This window comes from Zingiber officinale, chromosome 3A, assembly GCF_018446385.1.
Source record: "Zingiber officinale cultivar Zhangliang chromosome 3A, Zo_v1.1, whole genome shotgun sequence".
Taxonomy (NCBI): domain Eukaryota; kingdom Viridiplantae; phylum Streptophyta; class Magnoliopsida; order Zingiberales; family Zingiberaceae; genus Zingiber; species Zingiber officinale.
The window spans coordinates 135252066-135260594 of record NC_055990.1 but is presented as its reverse complement, the minus strand read 5'-3'; the positions used below and the strand labels follow the sequence as shown (position 1 = coordinate 135260594).

Genomic DNA, 8529 nt, shown 5'->3' with positions numbered 1-8529 from the left:
GGCTGCGGGTATCCAGATGTCGAGGGCTCAATGTGTGGCTCTGTGTCTCCGGATATTGAAGGGACATTCTCGGGGTCTACATCAGTGATTACCCAATTAGCTGAGTTACGAATGGAAGTTCGTTCGGGACAAGGAAGAGGTAAAGGAAAACCATTCCTCCTAGGAAATGCAAAACCGTTCTCATCCCGAATAATCATTTTCATGGCAAGACATGCATCCATATCGATCATATCATTGCCATGAATAACCTCCAACCCATCCAAATCAAGTTCCAAGTTAACTGCTACTTGAGTAATCAACCCACCAAGAACTATTGATCCCGAGGACGCCCTCGCAGTTCTCACTAAGGTTTGTAAGAAATGAAAACCGGAATCAAAATCAACCTTATATAGCATAGCCTATAGAGAATAAAGTTCTACTTTTTTGACGACTCCATCACTTTCACCCCTACCAAAAATAGTTTTACTCATGATTCTATGTAGATATCTAAAAACAGGATTTTGCATGTGAGAAACCTTGGCTCTAGAGAGCTCATAAGGGTGATCTAATCCGGTAATTGAATTCCAAAAATGATTCCAATTAAACCTAGAATCAAACTTTCAAGAGCTACCGGAAGACAATCCAAAACAAGTGTTAAAGTCACTAAATGTCCATTGAAATTCTTGATTCATTAATCTAAAAGTTATCTTGTCAACATAATCGTCCTCATTGGTAAAATGGACATCTAACAAACTCAGAAACTCCAAAACAAGGCGAGGATAAGTTGGCAGATGTGAGTACAACATATCACTCCAATCTAGGAACCCTATCATCCAATCTACATCATCCCTAATTCTCATCATATCTAAAACAGTTGGGTCCATATACCTAGAACACATAATCTTTCTATTGACAAGAATTGTAAATCTAGTTATATGATCATCATTTCTAAATACAATATTGAATTCATTGTCATTACCTTCGTCGCGTGATGTCCTCTTCCCCTTGCCTTTGACCGGTTGTTTCCCCTTATCCTTGCTTGGCTCCTTCCCTTTGTCTCCAATTGAACCACCACCTCCCTTGCGTAGTTTCTTCAAAAGATTGGGCATGGCCCCTAGGGCGTAGCGCAGACGGTGGGCGCATGGTATCTCTGGCGTAATGGCCAGGGGTCGATTCTCAGGAACTGACGACCTAGGGTTTACCCCGCCATGCGTCAATGGCCTGTGTACCTGCATGAACCTCCATCCATATCCGTGGGGCCGGCACTATGGGGGCCGCTAAGGTAGCGGATCTACCTTTTTTCAAAAGATTGGACATAATGTCTAGTTTAAGTAGGGGTGGGTACTATTTATGCTTAAAGGAATTAGATCTTGAGGAAATAGGTCTCAAAGAACAAGATCTTAGGTTAAGGAGATGAAGAACTTAGATCTAGGAGAAGAGAAGGATCTAGATCTGGTTGAAATTTGTGGAGAAGGGAAGGTTTTAGAACTAGATCTGAGAAAACTTGGAAGAGAGGTTGGAGAAAAGGGGAGTTTTGGAGAGACGGGGGTGCAAAGATGAAGAGGATGTATGAGGGACACGGCCTGGATCTGGCCGTGTATAGTAGACACGGCCTGGCAAAATTTCCCCACACAGGGCGTGTAGATCTACACGACCCCTTCCCTCTCCTTCTCGGGTTAATTCACACGGTCGTGCCAATTGGCACGGCCATATCCTTCTTCCTCTTGGTCTTCCTTGCATGGCCATGTCCGGAACACGGCCTTAACAGCCTTCTTCTCTGGAATCAATACACGGCCGTGTCGAATGACACGACCAGTGTATGCTTCTTCAATGGTTCCTTTGCACGGCCGTGTGATAGACACGGCCGAGAAACTCTCCTCTTCTAGATTCTTCACACGGCTGTGTCTGGGACACGACCATACACCTTCCCTTCTCTGGAAACTTCACACGGTCATGCCATGTAGACATGACCCAAGCATCTCCCTTTTTTGCGCTGCAAGCCTGGCAGTGTGCAGCACACGACCATGCTTTGTTTTGCTCCAATTGACACTTCTCCTCCTTTCTAGCTCCTCCCACATTCCCATGCCCATGAAGAAGTCATGGCCAGCTCATGGAAGTGAAATTTCAACTTGAAAACAAAACAAAAACCAAGTAAAACACTACTAATGAAAATTTGAAACATAGAATAGAACTTAATTAAAAAGGAACCCTTGGGTTGCCTCCCAAGAAACGCTTGTTTAAGGTCTTTAGCTCGACCAATCTAATTACTCCCCTCTTTTCCTTGCCCTTGGAGGGCAGACATATTTGTCATTTTTGTTGGGAGGTCTTCTCCCAACATCTTCCACCACATAGTTTTCTTCCTTTGGTGGCCTCCCATGAGGATGGAAATTCTATTCCTCCAATTTGTAAATGCTTGTCCTGCTACAAGCACTCAAGAGAGAAGAGACATGGTTAGAGGCTTTAGATAAATCATATTCCAACCGTTCCTTACCGATTACCAAAGAAAGTTTATGATTTTTAACATCTATAATAGCTCCTGCTGTAGCAAGGAATGGTCTTCCCAATATGATAGGGATATTTGGGTCCTCCTCCATGTCTAGCACAACAAAATCGGTGGGAATTAAACTCCCACCTACTTCTACCGGCACATCTTCCACAATACCCATAGGGTACCTGCAGGAGTGATCAGCAAGTTGTAGTGCCATGGTAGTAAGTTTAAAGTTTTTGAGACCTAACTTATTACAAATAGAATAAGGAATGAGACTAACACTTGCCCCCAAATCATATAAAGCTTTTTCAATAAATTCAGTTCCTATATTGTAAGGAATATAAAAGCTTCCAGGGTCCTTCAACTTTGGGGAAGTGTTCTTTCCCAAAAGAGCGCTGCATTCCTCTGTAAGCGCAATGGTCTCAATTTCTCCTTTCCTCCTCTTATTTGACATGATGTCCTTCAAAAATTTGGCAAACTTGAGCATCTGAAGGATTGCATCAATAAGTGGTACTTCAACACATATTTCTTTCACCTTCTCCAAGAATTTGCCAAACTCTTCATCTTTCTTTAACATAATCAATCTTTGAGGAAAAGGGACTGCTATACTTTGATGGTTGAGTGGAAGAGTCTCTTCAACCTTAATGGTACTCTCCTCATCAACTTGAATCTAATTTGGTGATGGAGGAGAGAGCTCTTCTTCATTGTGCATCCCTTTTGGAGCAGCCACTTGGGGATCTCCCAAGGTCCGTCCGCTCCTAAGCTCAATTCTATTACAGTGCTCCATGGAATTAACATCAGGCTTTCCAGGTAATTGTCCTGGTGCTCTAGAAGATGAGGAAGCTAGTTGGGCAATCTGACTTTCCAAAATCTTTTGATGTCTATCAGAATTATCCATTCTCTGAGTAAGCTTCAAAATATCTTGTTTCATTTCGTTCTGAGCTTGTTTCATTTCATTCTGACTGGACATAATTTCTTCAAACATCTTTTCAATTTTGGACATAGGAAAGCCTTGAGAAGATTGTTGCTGAAAATTTTGTTGCTCGGATTGAGAATTAGGCCTTGCCCCCATGGATGGTCCTTGATCTTGGTTATTTCTATAAGAGAAATTAGGATGACTCTTCCATCCAGGGTTGTAGGTATTTGAGTAGGGGTTGTTCTGCCTCTGATTGAAACCCATGATTGCATCACATTGCTCTAATTGATTGATTTGTGTAGTTATAGCCCCCAATGGACACGAGTCACTTAGATGTTCAGAACTTCCACATACTTCACAAGAAGCAACAATGACATTAGTTGTACTTGAGCTAGCTCCCATATTCTCAAATTTTTTTGTAAGAGCATCCAGCTTTGCAGCCAACAAAGTCACTGCATCAACATTAAATTTTCCTGATGCTTTTGTTGTTGGGTTCATACAAGAATAGCCACCACTTCTTTCATTAGCCCATTGATGGTGGTTTTGTGCTACGCTCTCGATTATCTCCTCGGCTTCATCTAAACTCTTGTTCATAAGTGCCCCTCCAGTAGCTGAATCAAGGGACACTTTTGTGTGATAGTTGATACCGTTATAAAACGTGTGTAGCACTAACCATCTTTCCAAACCATGGTGTGGGCATTGTCTGAGCATGCTATTGTATCTATCCCATGCTTCAAATAAAGATTCTGAGTCCACTTATTTGAAGCTTGCAATAAGATTCCTCATATGAGCTATTTTACTAGGGGGATAGAATTTGTTAAGAAATTGTTGCTCGCATTGCTCCCATGTGGTGATGCTATTTGGAGCCAAAGAATTCAACCATTGCTTGGCTCTATCTCTCAAAGAAAACCCAAACAACAGTAGACGCACTGCCTCTGAAGGAACACCATTCATTTTCATTGTACCGCATATTTCATAGAAGACCTCCAAGTGTTGATTTAGGTCTTCATGCGGTCCTCCACCAAATTGATTTTGTTGCACCATAGATATGATTGTAAGTTTGATCTCAAAATTATTTGCCTCAACTGAAGGTCTTGAAATACTAGATCGAAAACCCCTAGCATAAGGTGCTGCATAATCCTTTAGTGGTCTGTTTGTCATAATAGAATGTTATTGTTCTTCTTGTTGTCTTTGCAGAATTTTTCTTCTCTGAAATGTTCTGTCTATCTCAGGGTCTAGAGGAAGAAGTTCTCCTGCAAAGTTAGATCTTCGCATACACAAGAACAAGATGGCAAGATATGTTTACAAAAGAAAGAGACAGAGAAAGAGTAAATCAAAAGAAAACAGAGAAAAGTTAGACAAAGAATGTTAGAATAAAAAATACAGAATTAGAGTCACAACAGAAAGAATTTGACAAGAATGTTATACCAGAAATGAAAAACTTATAAAAATAGAATTCTAACAATTAGTTACAACTATGCAAATGAAAAGAAAAGTTATGTCTAGTCTAACTCAATTGATAATTCCTAATGTTATAGCGCAATCCCCGACAACGACGCCAAAAACTTGTTGACCTCCGCAAGTGTACGGAAATGTCGCAAGTAATATAAAAGATTATCGTATCCACAGGGACTGGAATAAGCACTAGAAATGTTTCAACACGAGTTAGCTAAACAACTAATCAATTGGTTTCCAAAAGCTAAATGTAACTAATGAAAAGTAAACATAGAAATGAAAGATCAACAAACAAGATTATGGGCTATGATAAAGGAATGTTCTAGGAGTTTTGGTTTCTTTGTAAACTCCTCAATGTAAATGATCTACCAAATCCTATTTCTCAATTGTCCAACATTTATAGAAGGTTGTCGGTTCTCTCTTGCAATAGACAACCGACCTAGGACTGAAATCTATACCTAAATGTGATCAATTAGATATGAACTTATGTTGTCCTTACACGGGCATGTTCCTGTCACGAAGATCCCTCGGATAATCAACACAAAGATCATACTTCTCAACCCATAAGATATAAAGATTAATCCCTAAATCTATCCTACCCTCTTGAATTATCCTATTTTTCCCTAAATCTTATCCCTCAAACGTCCTTACATGGGCTTGCACCTTTCGCGTGCTTCCCTCGGAAAATTGAGAGGGAGATAATCTCTACAAGATCCGTAGGACATTCAAACAATCAATCTAACATGAGAATTAGGTCCACATCACAATAATTCATTCAAGATTGAATTAATACAAACAAGACAATATCATAGAAACAAGGAAATGGTAAATCCACAAGAGTTTACATCAATTCATCATACAAATACTCCCTCCATCCTAAAACAAAGAGATTTATTCCATGAATCGAAGAGAGAAATCTGAAAATACAAAGATTACAAGCATTTCTTTAATCCCCAATCCAAGAAGAGGAGAGAAAGAAAACTTATCTAAGATGAAGCTTGGTCTTCGGATCCAATCCATGCTCTCGGAGTCGAATCCGTTGAAGATCTTCCTTTAGATCGCCCAGAAATCCTCCCAAGATTGGAAGGAAAGACCAAAATCTCGCTTTCTCCCAAAGGGGAGAAGATCCCCTTTCAAATCTTGAAGGAGGCCTTATATAGAAGAGGGGTTTGGGCGCCACATGGCCCCGAGGCACGGCCGTGTGAGGTTCACACGACCTGCTCCACTCTCTTCTCTGCCGACCTCACACGGTCGTGTGAGGTACACGGCCGTGTCTTTCCTCTATTAACGCCCCCTTTGCACGGCCGTGTAGATCCACATGGCCTGCACTGCCTTCACCTCTGGAAACCTTGCACGGCCGTGTGGTGCACACGGCCAAAACTCTCCTACTCTCTGGAAACCTCACACGGTCGTGTAGCGCACATAACCGAGGCTTCTCCTGTCTCTGGAAAACTGACATGCCCATGTGGTGTACACGGCCCAGGCTTCCTTAGGCTTCAAAACTTGGCACGGTCGTGTGAGGTTCACACGGCCATGCCATCTTCCTTCTCTGGTGCTGCTACACGGCCTCTCATCCTTACACGGCCTGAGCAACCCCCTATGGCAGGGTCGTGTAGGGTTCAAGTGTCATGGCTTCCTCCATCGCTTTGCTTGCAGATTTGGCCTCAAACATGCATCTTTCACCAGATTCAACTCTTGCGTACAAAAAATGCACAAAAGCAGATCTCCAAACAAAGAGAGTAAATATGCTATAAAGGAAAGTTGAAAGTACGAAAATACATAGATCAAGCATGCTCAAAGTATGTGAATGTGCGTCAAAACATGCTAATAAGTGTATACAATCTACGCACATCAGGGGGGTGAATCACGTGATTTTCAAAAACTTGTTTTATCATTTTTTTAAAAAAAAACATAAGTACACAGTGAAAAATTAAGTAAGAAAATGAACACATGAAAACACGGTCGATTTTACTTGGTTTGGAGCCTTTGACGACTCCTACTCCAAGACCCAGGTCCCGTGAATCTATCGATGGGTAATCCACTAAAATGGATCTTCCGGTACCTCCGGAAGAGGGAATCGAGTACAAGAAAAGTTAGAACACGTGCAATACCCTGCACTTGTTCTTTTACAATAATTAATTACAAAGAAATAATTCTATTACCAACACTTATGAGAGAGCTCGTGTGTCGACTTGTCAACCGTGATAAAAAAATCCTCGGACTAGTAGTTGGGTGCAGCAGCTTTGCAACAGAGTTGCATCAATAGCCTGGAGCAGTCGGAAGGTCGTTTGGATGTGTAGAAGCTCGTATAGGTGATGCCCTTGAAGCTTTGGGCAAGCATCCTTATAAAGTGCTTGGAGGGCACCTTCCATAACCATTGAAGGTGCCTCTAACTCGAGAAATCTGATCCTGATCATTCCGGCTCTTATCCACGACAAGGTCCAAAGTTAATCCTGTAGAAGGCGCCTTCCAAAGCCTCTGAAGGCGCCTTCAAGGGCGCCTTCCATCAACCTTAAAGGCACCTTCGGGTACTGTTCATCCGAATGCTTTTTGCTCTTTTGTTCTGTAAAATGATGTTAAACCAAAACTAAAACAACTACCATGCAAAACAAAGTTAGTACAGTTATAATAATAGTAGTAATTAGTCCAGCCCCCCGGGATCCAGAATTAGTCAAGGTCTCAGATTAGGTGTAACGACCACCCTTCTTACTACTACTACTCTCTAAGGATGACCGTTACTTAACTACTAACTCTACTTAACCAGTATGATTAAAAATCACATGGAAACCCTACCGAAAAATTTCGGCAGAGTCTCCCCTATACCGGTGACCATAATCATTAATACATAACATAATATACACAGCCACAGCCGGCTGGAACACATATCAAACACACAAAAGGAATAACATCACCACGCAGTTTAATGAAATCAAATCATGCAAGTAATGAATAACGGAAACAAAATAAAAACATACAATTAACTAACAGCGGAAGACTAAATGACTCATCTAATACATTCTTAATAAATGACAATCTTAATAAATTCTTAAACTAAGTCCCAAGGCTTCCATAGTCCTGGCATCACACACCATCCGCGCCACCTTGTCGCCTTCCTTGCTAAATCTTTTCTTTTCCTTTATCTGCAGTAAGAGGAAGTGTAGTCTATAAGCAAAATTTGCTTAGTAAGCGCTATCTAACTCACAAAATCACGAATGTGCATGTATACGAAAAGAACTAGAAACTATATGCTCTAAAAAGGAAATAAAGCATAAACATAACTGCTAATGTCAAACTAATAGCAAAGAAAAGCTAAGGAATCTACTCATCTACTAGATAAACATAGTAGAATAAAGAACTAAACTTACTGATTTTTAGAACTATATGAAACTTATTTCATTTGTTCTAAACTTATTATTTATTTCACTTGTTTAAAACTTATTCTTTAATACTTTATACTTAGATAAAACTTATTTTTTTTTTACTTGTTCAAAAACTTATACTTATAATACTTCAAAATAGTAATCAACTTCTTCTTGCGCCCAGGCATAGTATCATCTTATGCGCGTTCCCTAATAGGTTGGGGTAGCGAGCCACCAATCCTAAAAGAGCAGACCTCGGTCTACTAGGGCCAAGACCTCGGAATTGGACACCTGGATTTGTTTAACGACAACCTCGGAAGTCGGGTACTAGC

At 40.8% G+C, this 8529-nt stretch overlaps 1 pseudogene; it reads left to right on the top strand.

The window, feature by feature from the left end:
* Positions 1-4065: 4065 nt before the first annotated feature.
* On the top strand, positions 4066-4137 carry LOC122054492 (annotated as a pseudogene).
* The last annotated feature ends 4392 nt before the right edge of the window (positions 4138-8529 follow it).